General features: G+C 41.0%; 1 long non-coding RNA gene across 1 annotated transcript in view; it reads right to left on the bottom strand.

The window, feature by feature from the left end:
- Positions 1 to 557: 557 nt before the first annotated feature.
- Positions 558 to 16,348, bottom strand: part of LOC108449662 — a 101,799-nt gene continuing 86,008 nt past the window's right edge. Inside the window, exons 5-8 of the long non-coding RNA XR_001865921.1 lie at positions 9,456 to 9,613; positions 4,563 to 5,137; positions 2,759 to 2,834; positions 558 to 1,591 (exon numbers count right to left, since the gene is read on the bottom strand). This is a non-coding gene — a long non-coding RNA (uncharacterized LOC108449662). The remainder of the gene's footprint in view (positions 1,592 to 2,758; positions 2,835 to 4,562; positions 5,138 to 9,455; positions 9,614 to 16,348) is intronic.

Here is a 16,348-nt window from a genome sequence, read left to right as displayed (position 1 = left end):
CAGTCACACAGACCAATGAGTAGGGCCTTCTGGAAAATTCCCCCTGAAATCCATTTGTCAGGGAAAAATGAGTTTCTGACAAAACAAAACATTTCATGAAATTTGTCTTTCTCGTGGTATATATTATATGTTCCTAAAAAATCTGTTCAATAACTTCTTTTTAAATTAAGCTCTTCACATTCTCTGATGAGGAGCTGACAATTTGTAAGGCAAATGAAGATAAAAAATGTTCTGGCCTGGTTTGTGTTTACATTTTCCTTGGAAAAACTCCCTCAGCACACAGCCCTGTAACAAACTGTCTGGCTGATCAGGGAACCACAGTACCAGGGAAAGCAGACGTGATGTCCTTCTGGACAAAAAATGAAACTAAATTGCTCCTTCCTGTAATAAAGACTTTTGCAGCTGGGAATACTGGGTGGGGGGGGGAACATTATGAATGTAGGGGAACATTTTAGGATTCCATAAAATCCCAAGTTTCTGGGAATGAGTGGTCCTCTCAGAAAGCCATCTTCCAAAGCGGAAGATTGGTGCAATAATGAGCGACGCAGAGTCCCCAGGCAGGTGCAAAGGAGAGCCCTTTATTGCAAAAACCCAGCCTTTTAAAGCACTTTAAAGCACTGTTATCAGGTTACACAGTTTTAAAGCACAACAAACATAACTCAACCAACCACCACACACCACGATGTGAACACACAGCATGTTTTTCTACCCCTAATACAACTGTGTCTCTTTCCCATAGTCCTTCTCTACTTAGCCGAAGTGACAGGCCCGAGCCATGATTGTACAAAGGCAGCAAGGCCCTCATGCAACAGAAGATGACTGTGATTTCTCACACGGTCTATATAGCACATTGCACAATGGTGAACCTTCATCTGGAAATCATTATAATACCAATTGTGACTAATGTTACCCAGAACTGTTGTTTTCGAATTACTCAGCTGCTTTCCATCACTCACTGCAGGGATTCTTCACTAGGGAGTCAGTGATTTGAGATGAGCCCAGGTAAGGAGCTGCTGCTCACTAAGAACTGCTCAGAAGTCACATTCCAACTCCTGGGAATGAACACCAGAGTTATTCAAATCACCACCATAAACAGTTGCTCCTCTGTCATGTTACAGCTGATAGGGAAAGGCCTGGATACCTCTGGAGCTGGTACCTCAGAAATATCAATCCATCCATATGGCTCGGTGAGCACTGCTTTGGCAGAGCAACATGGGGATATCAGCACATCTGCTGCCTGGATTACACTTGGTTGAGAAAGAGAAGCACAACTCTCTGTTGATGTATTCATGGGAAATAACGCACTGGGGAAAAAAAAAAAAGAACCTTAATGCAAATTTGCTTTGCTATATCCAGTATGTTCTTGTCTCTTGCCTAAAAGGCCCATCTGGTCTAAAAACATGCAGCACCTATGTAAATTTTTCTGTATTCATACTTGAAGTGCTAAATATTCTTTGTTGTAAAAATACGTCATAGATAATAAAGGGAATTTATTTTTTAATATGCTTGCCTGTTGATGTACCCTTGACTTCAGTGTACACGCCTTTGCTGGGTTCTTCAAGGAAAGGGTTTTCACACAAAGATGGGTGTGCTGGACAGAGGAGAGAAAACAAAAAGATCAAAAAATGGACAAAGGACTATCCCAAACAAGGGATAGGGTTTTTTCAGTGGTGTACTTTTAACTGTCAGAGAAGTGCAGCGAAACATTGTTCTCTAAGATTTGACTTCTACACTTCAGAATACAAGACTGGGAAAAAATGAACAGATGGTGTTGCGGTCACTGGCACAACACCCTGGGCAATGGAAACAAACTCCATCCACGCCCCAGTCTGCTATTAGCAGGCCACCAGTGCAAACTTGCCCATTTCCTAGCTGGCTGAAAAAACAGCTTATGATTCAATTATCTGTTTTCAAGATACAGCATGAAATGCTACTGTGATACATATACGGTTTTGTGTTTTAAGGTCTCAAAGCACTAGAATAAAATACACTTTGAGTTTTCATGATTATGCAACTGCAGTGACTGCATTGAAAAGGAGACATAAAGTCTATGAAGTCTGAAGTCTGCCAGGGTACACGAAGATACTGCCCATGGTTGGGAACAGGCTCAGGCCCATGGAGACCTCAGGATCCTCTAAAGAACTTGGCTGTAAGTTAATGTGGTCAGCCAGATTCTCACAGTCAGAAACACACCCTTCTCACACGGACTTACAGCTCTCCTGCTGTTTTCCAGAAGGAGAATCAACAAGTTATTGTCCTGCTCTATTTCTAGCAGAAACAGTTTTCCATTTACTCCTCAGGTAATCCTGTGCAAAGTCAAGTCAATCAAGAGTAGATGAAAGATCTAAAAAGTTGGAAGACCAAGGGTAAAAATCATCCTTGCATCCTGTTCAATTGAGCTATTCCAATACTACAGGAGGATTTAAATAAATCAACTTAATCGCTCTTCTTATTAGCATCACAATTAATCACTGGATTTCTAAGGCAGCATCACTTTGTTACTCAGTATTTTTGTGACTCTTCACCTTCCTCATTTACTCATCTGTTGTAAATTAAACACAGCTTGGAGAGCTGCCTGTTCTTAAGCATTCTTTGTTATGCAGTCTTCATAATTTCAAGTTTTGAAATGTAAAGTACATGTTAGAATCCAATTAGAATGACAAATGAATCATGAGCAAATCTAATGGCATAAAACAAATTTGAAAGCTTAAACAATTTCCAATTTACACTTATATTGTATATAGCTGATGCAGCTCACCTTGCTAAATGGCACCATTAGCACTTAAACTTCAGAGGAACACCATATGCAGTGAAAGGATATTGATTACTGCACACTGTGGAAGGAAAATGAGAGCTAAGAAAGGTGTGACAGTTCTGGATGAGGTGTGATTGCAATTGCCTTAATCCAGACTGAGAGACTAAGGAGGTCATCCCTGTGTGGCTGGAGCTGTTCCCTCACTGGTAAGGTATGTGCAAACCAAAATCATCCCAGATTCCTCTGTAAATCCAATACAGACAAGCAAAGAAACGGCACCATTATTTCTCTTCACCTGTTAGTCTCTAAACAGACTTTCCAGACTCAGCAGGACAAGCGAGGGAATCTTTTGGGCTGCAGGTCTCACATCAGAAAAGGGAGAAGTCTTGTGTGAGAAATGAGACAACTCTTAAAAAGATTAATTTATTGAAAACAGAAAAATTGAAAAATTACAGAAATTAGAAAAATATAAAAATTTGGGATCCTATGGCTCAGTAGATGGTATGCCCCAGGAGCGCAGGGATTTGAGATCTTCTGGCTGAGACAGCACTAGACCTCAGGTAGAGAAAAAGAACTTGCAGTGCTGGGCTGACTTAAAAAAAATTACTAAAGGCCCCTTAAAAGGAGTAAGGCTTTGAATGCCCAGCACCGACATCTACTACAGGTAGCCCGCAGAGAGAGAGAGGAAGAAGAGACCCCGCCTCTCTGCCTCGTTCTTTTTATAGTGTCTTTGCTCCGCCTCCCCCCCCCCCCCAGTCTGCCCACAGCCCACCCCTTCATAATGGCTCTGTGGCTAAAAATAGCTGCTGGCTATTAGAACTGGGGTTTTTTGGCCTTGGAATCAGAATGCAAGTGAAAACACTTAAAAAAAGGAAGGTCTTAAAATACATCCAACACATCTTAAAACACTTGTAAAAGTGTACAGTAAACACAGGAAAGGTAACTCTTATGGTGTACTGGTGGTTTGAAGTTTGAAAAGGGCAAGTTAGTGATTTTTAACTGGGGAATTTTTAACTGGGAAGGGTGCAACTCTCTTAATAAACTACTTTGAACAATTGAAAACACTGCTGGATTTTTGTACCTGGCTGATGGGTTAATTTTAAGATTTAATCTAAAAATATTTAACTCAAAATTAATTAATTAAAGCACTTAATATGCAAAGACCAAGCACAAATAGGGATTTCATGTATGACATCTTGGTTTGCTACGACAAGAAGTCAAAAGTCTTTTCATTTCTAGAGATATTTGAGAAGAGGAACTAAGAGGTGTGGTATCAGAGAGAGTTAAGTGGAAAGGTGAGAACAAAGGAAGCAGAGAAAATCATTAGATTGCATTAAAAAGAGAGATAAGCCTGCAAAGTGAGTGTTAAACATTAGTTTAGTGCATAAAAAAAATTAGTATTCAATCATTTGGGCAAAAGTATGAAAGAGGGAGGAGAAGCAAAGAACAGAATAAATACAGAAAGGAGGACTGAAATATTCATAGGACCAGGATGGGGAGGGAATGAATGCCAAAAAATAGTTCAAGGGAAGCAACCAGGGACTGCACTGCTGAGGTCAGACAGGCAAACATACGGATTTAGCATAGTCTGAGGGGTTTTTTTCTCCTGCTGTAATTAGAAGAAGCTCTTTTTAACAATTACACCGCCAAGCTGTGGCAAAACGTAAGTACCTACAAAAATAAGCAGATACAACAGGTCACATGCATGAAACAAAGGACAGTTACAGTAATTTTCAAGCTTTCAGTACACGTGAGAGCACCTGCCAAAGCAAATTTGCTCAGGGGTCAGTAGCAGTGATGAACAAACCTGGCCAAGTTCAGATACAGGTTCTTAACTTTGATGGAGAGCAGTGTATTTTAATGTTTGTGCAGCTCCTGTCCACTCACTTTCAAAAGGTTCTCTTGCTGGCAGAAACCTGCAAACATGCACAGAGTTCGTTTCTCTTTCAAAAGGGAAAGAACAGACAGAAGAAATTACCTAAAAACAAAAAACCCCAGATGTATTTGTTAACATGTTCCCTTGGCATAGCAATATTGCAAAAATACCCTGCAGGACAGTGTGCAAGCTTCTGGGAACACATTAAACCTTGATTCTCCAAACTCTGCAAGAAATTGCTTAAAGGCAATATCCCTAGCAGCCAACTGAGGCTGAACATCTGGGTGGTGGATGTTCGATTCCTAGGTGGAGCCTGAAGCCAGGGCTGCAGGACGCTGGAGAAATTGCAGATGATATTTGCATGCTCTGCTTCTGTAACGCTCATTCCTGCCCTCGGAGGGGCTGCGGTGTCAGCAGACCGCAAAGGTTGTGTCTGAAGGGATTTTGAACAAGGACTTCCAGATCAATACCAGACCATTAGAACTCCAATTGGTCCTGTGCATCTTCTGGAGCAAACAAACAAACAAACAAAGCAAAGGAAATCACAAGGACATTTTTATACAGAGTTTGTATCTAACCTGGCATATAGAAAACATACACTAAAATTGCACTATGCTTTCCCTTCCTGTGACTTACTCCAACTGTAAACTACTTCTGGTAGAGATCTCATGGCCACAATGCCATGACTGTTTGTCTAACACACAGAAATGCTTCACCTCCATTGTGCAACTAAGCTGTCTTTGAAGAGTTGTGTGCAGGCTCAGAGTTTGGCAAGGAACCTGATGCACTGGCCAAGTGCTTGTGCCCACATAGCTCTGCATCATTAGAAATGGGAATATTTTGCTGCAGAAATAGGAAAGCTGGGCAAAGTCAGCTCCTGCTCAAAACATGATTGCTAAATGAAAAATCAAACCCAATTGCCCTTCAGTTCCTGATGGTAGCTGCAGGAAAAACTTTGAAATAACTGAAGATTTTTTCCAACTTTTGCTACCACACTCATCTCTGTGCTAAGACCCTCTAAGGTTTATATGATCTTCTTGCCATAACAACAGTGCAAAATACCTGACTCATCCCCCATACACAATAAGTATTTTGAGTCCACACCCCATCTGTCCTGATCGCTCTGCTGCCACACAAGCTCATTTCTTCCTAGTCATGACAATAGAGGATGATGAAAAATATGATTAAACATGCAACACCACCAAGCAAATATGATGTTGGAAGGTGGTTATTTTTGTGGTTTTGCTGCAATTTCTTTCAATTTTTGTCATCAATGATGTATAACCTTTGTGGAGATGCTCATGAAAACTCTTACTATTTTTTTTTTAATTGCTGCTTTCACTATTAGTTTCTACGACCCATTTTTTTTCCCTCTGCTCTTACGTTTGTCTCTGTCACACAACTTTTGCAGAGAAATGAGAACAACCAGCCAGTAAAATGGTGACTGCCATACCCTGGAGAGCCTGCAGCCTTACCTGGCAATTATATATCAATAACATTTGAAGATTCACAAAGCCACATGAAAAGCAGTGTATATCCCAGGCATGACTTGTTTATTCACTATTAAAAGCATTTCTGCATCTTGGTACCTTGTGCCAACTGAATTCTGTCATTTATATGGCAAGCACAAGCCAAAATCTCATAAATGTCACTTCCTAAGCTTCAGATCCAAGAATGCAGATAATCTGAGATGTTCAAAAGGGTTTTGTCATTAACCTTTATGAAAGATGAGATTGGAACCACCAATTTATTCAAAGTTAGCGTCATATTTCAGTGCTGTAGTTCACTGTATGTGAATTCCTGGAAATATGACTCTACCTGTGCCTGCAGGCAAGAGAATTTTTGTGTAAATGTGAGTGTTTAGGGTTGTTATGGTTCTTTTCACATCTCTTTGTAAATGTCTGTTCCTGTTCTGCCCTCTGTAGCCTTCCAGATTTCACCCTTAGGTTCCAGTTGCAGAAATCAGGTGATCTATGAGGAGCAATTTTTCTCCTCCCAGCTCGCATCCCTTGTGGTATGGAACAGCCAGGACTCTTGATGGCCACCACTTGATGGTTGGCATGACCAAGGGGAAAGAAGGGAGGGCTGCCACTCATTTGGTCTCAAATGAGCTCTTGAAATCCTTCGCTGCACAAGCAGAAAACCAGGATTTTGTATAAAAGTTCTCAAAAGTAGGACCTGGAATTTCAACGGAGTTGATTCCATAGGGAATCATTGGTTTTGCTTTTACCGGCTAGGTTTTGTGTTTCTGACAGGGATAGCTGTATCATATGGATTAGGAAGCTTTCAATCTGTGCTTATTTTCTAGTAAACATCTGATTAAACTACTGGGAAAGCTGGGGGGAAAGGATTAATAAAGCTACTTAGTATTGTCAGCTTTCATAATAAGATAAAGGGAATTTCAAGGACCAATGAAATAAAAGAAATGGAAGAAAGATAACATACAAATAGCAAAAGTAGCTGACTGCATATTCACTCAAGTATTGAAGGTATTTTAATGGTGAATTTTGCACCGTTGGTTGGCAAATTTGAGGGTTTGATTGACTGACTGATGTTTGCTTGAATCTGAAAAGTCTCAAGGCATTTGTTTAAGTTACTCAGTAGGTTAAACCTTTCCAAGCCCCTTAAATAGCACAAAGCAGATCAGCATTTCCCTCTCTCTAATTCAGAGTTTCTGCTCATTGATCAGCTACAAAGACCAGGTCTCAGCAGGAGGTAAAAGCTCTAAATAATCTTCTCATGTGTGACCCTAATGATGGCAGTACTACCTTTCAAAAGGAATTTGCACACTGTCTCTTCTTGTAATGAATTTGATCCTGCTGCCTGTGGCCTTGTTTTAAATGTTTTAAGTCATTATCCAAAGAGTGTTATACACACCAAGTGAGTTTTACATATCTGCAGCAACATCACTCATGTTTGGAAAAGTTTTTCCCTCCACACCCCCTTTCAGTATGAAAAAATGAATTAATTTACAGCTTCCAAATGAGCCTGATGGACTTTGCACTGTATTTTAGATTGAATTTTCCCAGCAGAAAGTTTGGCCTTCAGTGTTGAATTACGCCAATTTCAATCCAAATATAAGCTCCTGTGTGTTGCTCTGAGCTTACTTTTGTTTTTTTTTTTGCAGGAGACTTCTCTCTACATTATCTTTATGTGAGTCATTATGAGATTAGTGGCATTTTCTGGGGTTTATGAGAAAATCCCTAGAAAGTTTAACTGCCCTTATAACTTCTCAATGAGATAAAAACCAGCCTGCCTATTATCTTTGTATTGTCTATTCCCTGGCATGACCTTATCTTATGCTGCTACAAGAAAACATTGATTGGCATTATTTCCAAGTCTACTTCTTTCTCAGACCCAAAGAGAAGATCTATAACTTTCAAGTATCCAGTAAAGGTGTGTAGGTAGTAAGGAATACTCTATGGTGAGAAAAGCTGCTCAGTGAAACTTTTCAATGAACTGAGGCTTCACACGTAGGTTTTTGATGTGACAGACAGAAAGGGTTTGGCTTCCTGACCTGACTGGAAGACAAAATAAGGCTTGATTCCGAGGAGCAGCTCCCATTTTATGGACTAATCAGAAGCCTTTGGAGTCTGATCCAACAAGTTTGGGCTGACGTAGGGCTGCTGATTCTCTAATGCAGTCTGCTTAACACCTCTGAACTTCATTTCAGAAAACAGACTGTATTTGGATGGGTGGGGTGATGTGCTATTTAATTTCCTATATGTAGATAAAAGGCCTTTTCCCTGGAGTCTGTCTCCTGCGCAGAGAAGTGCTGAGCACTGTCCCAGCACAGCATGGAAATTTCAGGGCTCAGCATGGTGGCAACAGGGGAAGGGAGGAGAGTCTGGCAGAATGCTGACCCAGCCACACAGGACACCTTCTGACAAGGCATCTAAATCTTAGCAATTTGTGAGACCAGCAGAGCCTAGATGAATGGCAGCTGTGAGATTTATAGGAACTCCTTGTAATTCTGCAGGAACAAACCCTTTGGAGAACACAGCTGTGAAGGCAGAAGAGACAATGCAATGAAGGAAAGAAGAAAAGCTGAACAAAGAACAGACATGTCCCTTGTAGGAACAGTAGGGAAGGGGAGAAAAGAGAGTTCTTTCTTTCACATGGGTTTATTCTTCATTTTAAATATGTTATATTTCCCTCCAGAAGTCCTTCTCCACAGTTTCTTTATATTTCAGCTAGGGAACTGCTCTTTCCACTGGTAGTTCTTCAGGCAAATGAAATCCAGCTGCAGCCTAGATCAGCCCTAGGCTGTGTCTCCACCAGCAATACTCTACTGTCAAAGTAACCAAGCTATTCTTCAGAGGAATTTTCTTTTTGCAGCAAACTTTCCTTCCCCTTGTCTAAAGAATTCCCCAACAGGGAGGGAGAACCGTTCCCTGCTTCACATGACCCTTGCACAAAGGAAAAAGAGGCACAAGAATAGTGAATTTCATTTGTGCCTGTTTTGTAGCCTCAATAAGCTGGCAATCCCTAGTTGTTTTCAGGATGGAACAACCTACTTTTCTCAACTCCTTGTTACGAATTTTGTTTGGAAGCCTTCCCAAAAGAATCTAGGCAGCACAAGACTGAATGTGCCATCTTCACAAGTTCTCTGTTTCACCTATGTCAGTCTGACATGTGAGAAAGGACCCCAATACCATTGCAGAGGGTCACTGGAATAAAAAGGATCCTCACACAGACAGAAAGGTCACACACTTCTTTCTGACTTCAGGGCTGGGGCCATATTTTGTAAAATATCTTTCCAAACATGCTGCAAGACAATTGGAATTGGCAGGTAAAGAAATGTGAAAATGAAAAAGAAATTACCTCCAGTGAAGAACACATCCCTTTGTGTCTTGGCACTCTTCCCATGGATCTGTTATCTGGTGCTCAGGACTATTCTGTCTGTGTCACTTCTGGAATATTCTCAGTAATGTCAGAGGCATTAACACAGGCAGGGTAAGACACCTTCCATGAGTCCTAGGCTAGAAAAAAAGCAAAAATGTGACTTGGAGTTCACAGCTCAAATATAAAAGCAGTTTAAACTAAAACAACTCTTGAAAGGAGGAGAAGAAACTGCCCAGGTTCTTGTGGCCATCACAACAGCACCTTATGCACTCACCCAGAATGGCCAGGGCAGTGAACTGCATTTCACCTCCCGCAGCATAATAGTGATTGCTTCTGAAAGAGAGTGGCTTTGTTGGCTCTCTGGTAAGGCATGTTTAACCATGCAAGTGATAACAGAACTGTCTGGAGAGCAGAGAGACTGCTGGATCAGGCAGCTGGTTCTTGCTAGAAAGCCAGACAAGTTTACATTTGGATTGTAAACTTGCTTTTGTTCTTACTTTCCAGGACCTCTATTTATAGAGGAAATGTGGCCTCTCTTCTGTCCTCTAAACAACCTAAAACGTTTCCAACACTTCAGTACCACAGTTCACAGTTTGCGTGTGTCAGAAGAGGTGGTGGAGATGGGAGAATGAAATAGCCTTTCCCTCCAATACCTTGTGAGGTTATTCAAATAAGATCACAGAAACAGCAAGAAACATCTTGAAAATAGGTATGCCATTAAAAGAACCCCTAGGTTTCATTTGTGCAGCTTACATCTGAGCGAGCACCACTTCCTTTTGATAACTTCCCTGATATTTGAAAAAAACAACTGTACTATCCTGCAAAAAAAAAAAATTAAATACAGTACATTTTGTCCAGTAAACATGCAGAACAAAAGCATCATTGCAACAGCACCACTGTTTTCCAAGCCTGAAGTACAGCTGAAGGTTCTTTATCATTCTATCCGTAGTGCTTACAGCTGTGAGAAGCATAACCTGATGAATAAGGATGTGATAACATTACAGAAACCTGCTGATAGCAGAGCAGCTCCTCTGACATCTAATTTATTCCATGTGGCTCAATCACTACTCCTTATTTCTCTGCTGCATAATTTCACAGAATATTCTGAGTTGGAAGGGACCCACAAGGATCATCAAGTCCAACTCTTAAGCGAATAGCCTGTACCGGGGTCAAACTTATGACCTTGGTGTTACCAGCACCATGCTCTGACCAGCTGAGCTCATCTCAGGGTTTTATTAAACATTGTACCACAGTTTGCAATCAAAATAAACCAGTTATTAAAAGTCGAAGATTTTGCTTGGCACAACAGAAAAAAAAAATCCAATTTTGTGAAAAGGTTATTGGACTCTCTTTACTTCAACCCAAAGTTCACAATTTCACTTTTACCTTCTGAAATTCAGTTGCCATAAGCAGCATCTTGCATCTTTATATTTCCTGCTGTATCATATTCTGCTCCCTCCATGCACAGATGACTGACCTTACCTGGTGTTCAGACAAGCCCCTGAGAAACATTTCTCTGTAAGAGAATGCTCAGATTCTCGCAGTGCTTCTGAACAGGGCAAGGAAAGGTTCCCCCCTCCTCCAGTAGTAAGTTAAATGGCACATAAAAAAGTTAAATCTGGGTGGAAAATACGTTTTTCTTCTTGCACAAAAGTTAAAGTTTTAAAAAGTTGTCCAATTCTGAAACATGAGTATCACAAAAATAGTTTGTACTCAATATACAAAGATGAGGAAATATGTTTCTGGGTCAATCAGAGTATTCTGGACTCCTTATGTTTCTGTGTTACTTTCCTACACTTGACAAGCTTAGTGGCCAGGGTGACACAGATACCTTGGCTCCTTTCCGTGAGCAGGACAAAGTCAAGCCTGGATCAACCAGGAGCAATTTATGTCTCTCTGTTTAAGGACAGAAAGCTCTGAGAACATTTCTTTCTACTTTTGAATTAATAAAATCCCTGATGTACTTGTTGTGGTGAGGGAGGTAAATAAGGGAGAATAAGAGATGTAAAGAATTCTATTGGTACTGCAATGTAATATATATACAGAAATCAAGGCTGTTCACTTGCCTTTATACATATGTGTTTTATTTTAGTGCTCAATTCTTTATCATTGTGACAGCTCATGCCAGCCAGTGATTGATTTGAGGCTGGAAGCTACATACTCAAGAAATACCCTTCATAGTGAAAGGGCCATTACAGCACATTTTCTAAATGATACCCGGTAAGAAACTCTTCCCAAACACTCAGTGCCATTCCTAGAGGGTTGAAAATATAATATTAGCAAGTTGCTATTTCTCTTTCTACCACCTCCATTAAAGAAAAAGCATGTATTCTACCCAAAACCACCTCTGTGCAGGTGATCCGTTGTCACTTCAGCAGCAATCACAGAGGAAATGAACGGTGTCCTTTAGTGAGTTACATTACGGCTTCTTGGAGCTCCAGAGTACTTCTTGGAGGCATCTCAAGAAGACAGAGACTGAGTTTTCAGTTAAAAGAACAGGACTAATGAAAGTGAAAGTGGACATGGCTACAAGGGAGATAGGAGAGATGAAGCATCCCTAAGCTGCTGGAGAATACCTGCGGAACGTGTGTACACAATTCGCTGCTCAAAGCAGAAACATGGACATGTGACAGACCTTCAGCTAACTCACAGCAGTCCACACTGCAGTCCTCAAGTCTGTCTTGCCTTCAAACCTAAACTGCTTTGTAGCTAAGAAATCTGCAAATCACTGCTGGGTTTAGTTACACGTCAGAACACTCACAGCTCTGACAGCTTTTGAGATGAAACACTGAACAGATTAGACCATCCTCCACATAAGTCAACCTTGCGCTGCCAGACAGTTCAAGGTTATGCCAAAGGCTTTTCCTCCTTCTAAGGACATCTAAATTCGTTTGCAGGGAGATGAATCTTGTTGACAGGAGAAGGCTGTGACTGGAAAACATCTGGAAGTTTAACTTCCTAAGCTGTGATCCTTCCAAGGACCACAAAGCCCAGGAGAGAAAATCATGGTGAAAGTTTTGTTCAACAGTGCCCTGAATCAGAAACACTTCTGCAAATCAAGGACAGATGGCCTCAAACCCTGATGAAGTCTAAAGGTGAATTCCTTGTCATGCTAACACTTGCTGACATTGGTGCAAAAGAAAATTATTCAGGTAAATTGTGTATATATTGTGTGAATATATATATATATCTATATATAGGTACATCCAGATGCCTTTGTGCATTGATGGAAATCCCAATGACAGCTGGAGAGTTCCAACACCTATTTTCTGGGATTTTGCAGGCAGCAGGTATTTTTCTAAGCCCTGACACCATTTGCAACAGACCTCATGACTCTCCTTCTGGAAATTTTCCTAAGCTGGTGTCTCACACTACACTCCATTCAATGTCAGTTCTAAGCAGGCTTCCCTTGGGAATCACAAGAAGCCATACAGCCTGGATTACAGGATCTTGGAGAGGTCTGCAAGAGGCAAAAGAAAACTTGCTCTTTTAACCAGGGCCACAGCCAGCAGTAACTAAAGAGGCAAAACTAGGAAGGAAAAAGGAAAATAAGTGTGAAGCTAAAAAGGGCAAGCTACAGAATCAAAGTAAAGCTTCGAAGACAAGTTGGTAAAAAAAAAGGAATAAATTTATTTTGGGGATTTATTCTAGGGTCGCACTGTATGAAGCACTGTAAGTTTCTTCTCTTGGTGTCCCAAACACCAGGACTTTGGTGCTTTTAATTTTAACTTAGCAGTATTAGTAGGCCCTGAGAACATGTTTTTCATTGATTGCTCTGGTACAGTCTCAGGGGCGAAGACCCTCTTTCATTGACTTTCATTACAGGTGTTTCCCTTCATGGTAGTTCACTTCTGCAGTAGGAGAATTGAGTTACTCTTGACTTGTCCCCATGACACGCAATAGTGGATGGAAATAACACCCAGGCTTTGTAAAAGTTCTTAATACAATTACTTTTTGCTTGAGGCAACAGAAAAATCAATAAAACATGGAGATTGATGTGAAAACCTCATATTTCTTGGCCTGTATCAGTCCTTGGATTTTCAGTTCACTGTGGAGGTGGAAAGAATTGGGGGAAGTCATGTGAAGTCTACACTGAAAAAAAATTAAATCACAATTTGGCCCAGAAGTACCAAGCCTCTGGGAGAAACAAAGTTTGTAAACCAGGCTAGTCGGGAGCCACATATTCCAATCAACTATAATCAAATGCAGGGGTTCCACATTCACAATTAACTTCCAGCATTAACCAAGTATTTTAAGTCTTGTTTCATACTATCTCCAAGACTAAAATGCTGTCCCCATGGGTAGGGAAAAAGCACTAGTTTTGCTATGAAAATAACAACGTCTTCCTACTTTCCTTAGGATGAGAACATTCAACTAAAAAAAAAAAAACATGTGGCAAACACATAGCTTCCCCATGCATCAACTCTGCGAAACTTTTGAATTTTGCAGTTATAGAACTTAGGGCTTGGAAAGAAGAAATGGGTCCAGTGCTCAATAGAGATTTCTTGAGATTCTTGCTTTCAGATTTTCTGCTTCTACAGGGACTCCAACAGACCTGTGGCAAATACAGATGGTCCTAAAATTTAAAACAGGAAGAATTTTTAGCCAAAAGTTCTTAAACCTGTTCCTTGCAATAAAGAAAGACAAAAGAGCAAAGATCCCCTTTTTGCAGTAGAACTGTGCAAGAAGTCTGAGAGGGGGAAACATCAATGAGATCAAGACCCTCCAGACTCCAAGGAAGCCTCTCCACATCCCTAAAAAGTGCCATGTATGGTGTCACAAGATGAACACAAACATGATGAGTGCTAAATCTATCAATCAAACTTATACCACCGTTTACCAGTGGCTCAGTGCTCCCTTCCCGGAAACACAGTGTCCCATGTTTAACCTGGGAAGTGTTCAAACTGCAATAGCAAATCCCTTCTCATCACTGCTGAGAAAAAAAGTGAGCAGCAGTCTCAGGCTGCTGAGGTTCTTGCCCTCATCTTCTTGGTTAAAGCTCCAAGGAAAGAAAACCTTAAGTACCTGTTTCTTCTTGGTGCTGCTGGATGTTTTCATTCTTGGTTCCTTCACAAGAGTGAATAACACAAGCTGTGAACTTGCAGAGCAAGCAGGGAAGACGGTTCCTTTACTCCTTTTCTTTTTCCTGAATTAGGCAAGCATATCATTCCTGGCTTTGGCTGAGACCTAGTGTCCTCCCCACTCTCTTTTCAATGACCCAACACCTCCTTTTTTTGCTGGCATCATCAGTTCATGAGGAAAAGACCTTATTATTAAATATACTGAGGGACTGTGATTTCCCCTGAACTTGATGATTACAGGGCTTCAGCCTGAATATATATACATGCTTCTGCTGAATCTTGCCTACAAGAGTTGATTGGATATTAATTGAGATTTCATACCAAACTGAACTGTCCTAATTTGTTCATTATTTTTGTAAGACAGTTTTGGGCTGGGTCTTTGACATCTGATCAAAATGACTCTTTAAATGATGGTCTTATATTTGTAGTACTCTTGTAACAGATAATTTGTAAATGTAATGTACAAGCCAGAATGGCATGTCTACAGTTATTGTTGAAAACTTAGAATAAAAAGGAAATCAGAATTCTAAGGTGCATCTCAGTAGCTCCATAATCCCATTTGGGTGTGATAATAAAGGTTGATACATTCTTTGACACTCGATGCTACTCCCGAGTGACAGAAAGCAGAAAATTCATGACATTTTCTAATTAACTTGAGCACTTCACTTCATAATATGAGTAAGTAAAACATTAAGCATGGTATTAATATTCTCTGAGAATTCAATATATGAAAATGACTGAAAGTGTTTCCAAGCATACTTCAAAGGCAAAGCCCAGCTGGTTGTAACCCAGATACCGAGAGTGTATTACACAACTGTACTGGTGCATTTCATACTGATACCATGGACCAGAAATTCCCAATGCAGGCAGGAGCTGTGACTTGCAGCACCACTGCCGCCCCCTTCAGAAATGACTCTGTACTCAGGCAAATGGTGAGGGATTCTATGACTGAGAGAACAGATTTTTTTGCAATAGATACGGTTTCATGTGAACTTTAATTTGCCTGTTTTTAATTAGCTTGTTTATTTTACCACACGTACTAATTTGAAATTGTGGTTTAGACACATTTAAATAGCATTTGCTAATTAGTAAATCAGAACCTGGCAAATCAGATGCAAATCACTGATTTATATACACAATGTGAACGCTCTTGGCTCTGTTTTTCCAGCAGTGTTATTTAACTCTGGAAAACTGAAAGAGCACAGGGTGTAAAACTTCCCCTCACAGGATAGCTGGGGCAGGGAGCTGCTTGGTTAGTCAGTTGTTTCAACAATTAAATGAGCCACTCTGTTCACATCAACAAATCAAAGTCTTGGTTTGAGTTATATCTGTATTGAAGATTGAGAGAAGGTGTTGGGGTTTTAGGAGCTCTCCTGGTTGGTTTTTTTTTTCCTGTTAAAGGAATTTTCCCCATACGTGTTGCTAGGGGGACAAATGGCTGGGTACTTAAGAAAACAAGAGAGGTGCCTATGGGGGTGGGGTGCATCTGGGTACTCCTTTGTTTCATCTGGGTGTGCGGGGCAGTCAGTCCCGAACACCGGAGAGGGAGGCTGGTTTTCATCGACTGTTTTATCCTTCTGCGGAGAAAACCCCAGGATCCCCAGCCCGCCTTCCCTGCCCCGCTGGGAGCTGGGCCGTGGCCGCCCTGCCTCACCGTTGCTTCGAGCCTTCGCTGCGTTGTAGCCCTGCTCGCCCTGCCTGCCCCAACCCCCGGGGGGTTCCCCGTTTGGATGCATCGCATCTGCCACCCGGGATTTGTGCTCGTCCCTGCTGTTCTAGCCTGCCGCTTCA

This window comes from Corvus brachyrhynchos, unplaced genomic scaffold (genome assembly GCF_000691975.1).
Source record: "Corvus brachyrhynchos isolate BGI_N302 unplaced genomic scaffold, ASM69197v1 scaffold279, whole genome shotgun sequence".
In the NCBI taxonomy this organism is placed as follows: domain Eukaryota; kingdom Metazoa; phylum Chordata; class Aves; order Passeriformes; family Corvidae; genus Corvus; species Corvus brachyrhynchos.
Note: the sequence above shows the minus strand (reverse complement) of the source record. Positions and strands in the feature narration are given on the sequence as shown.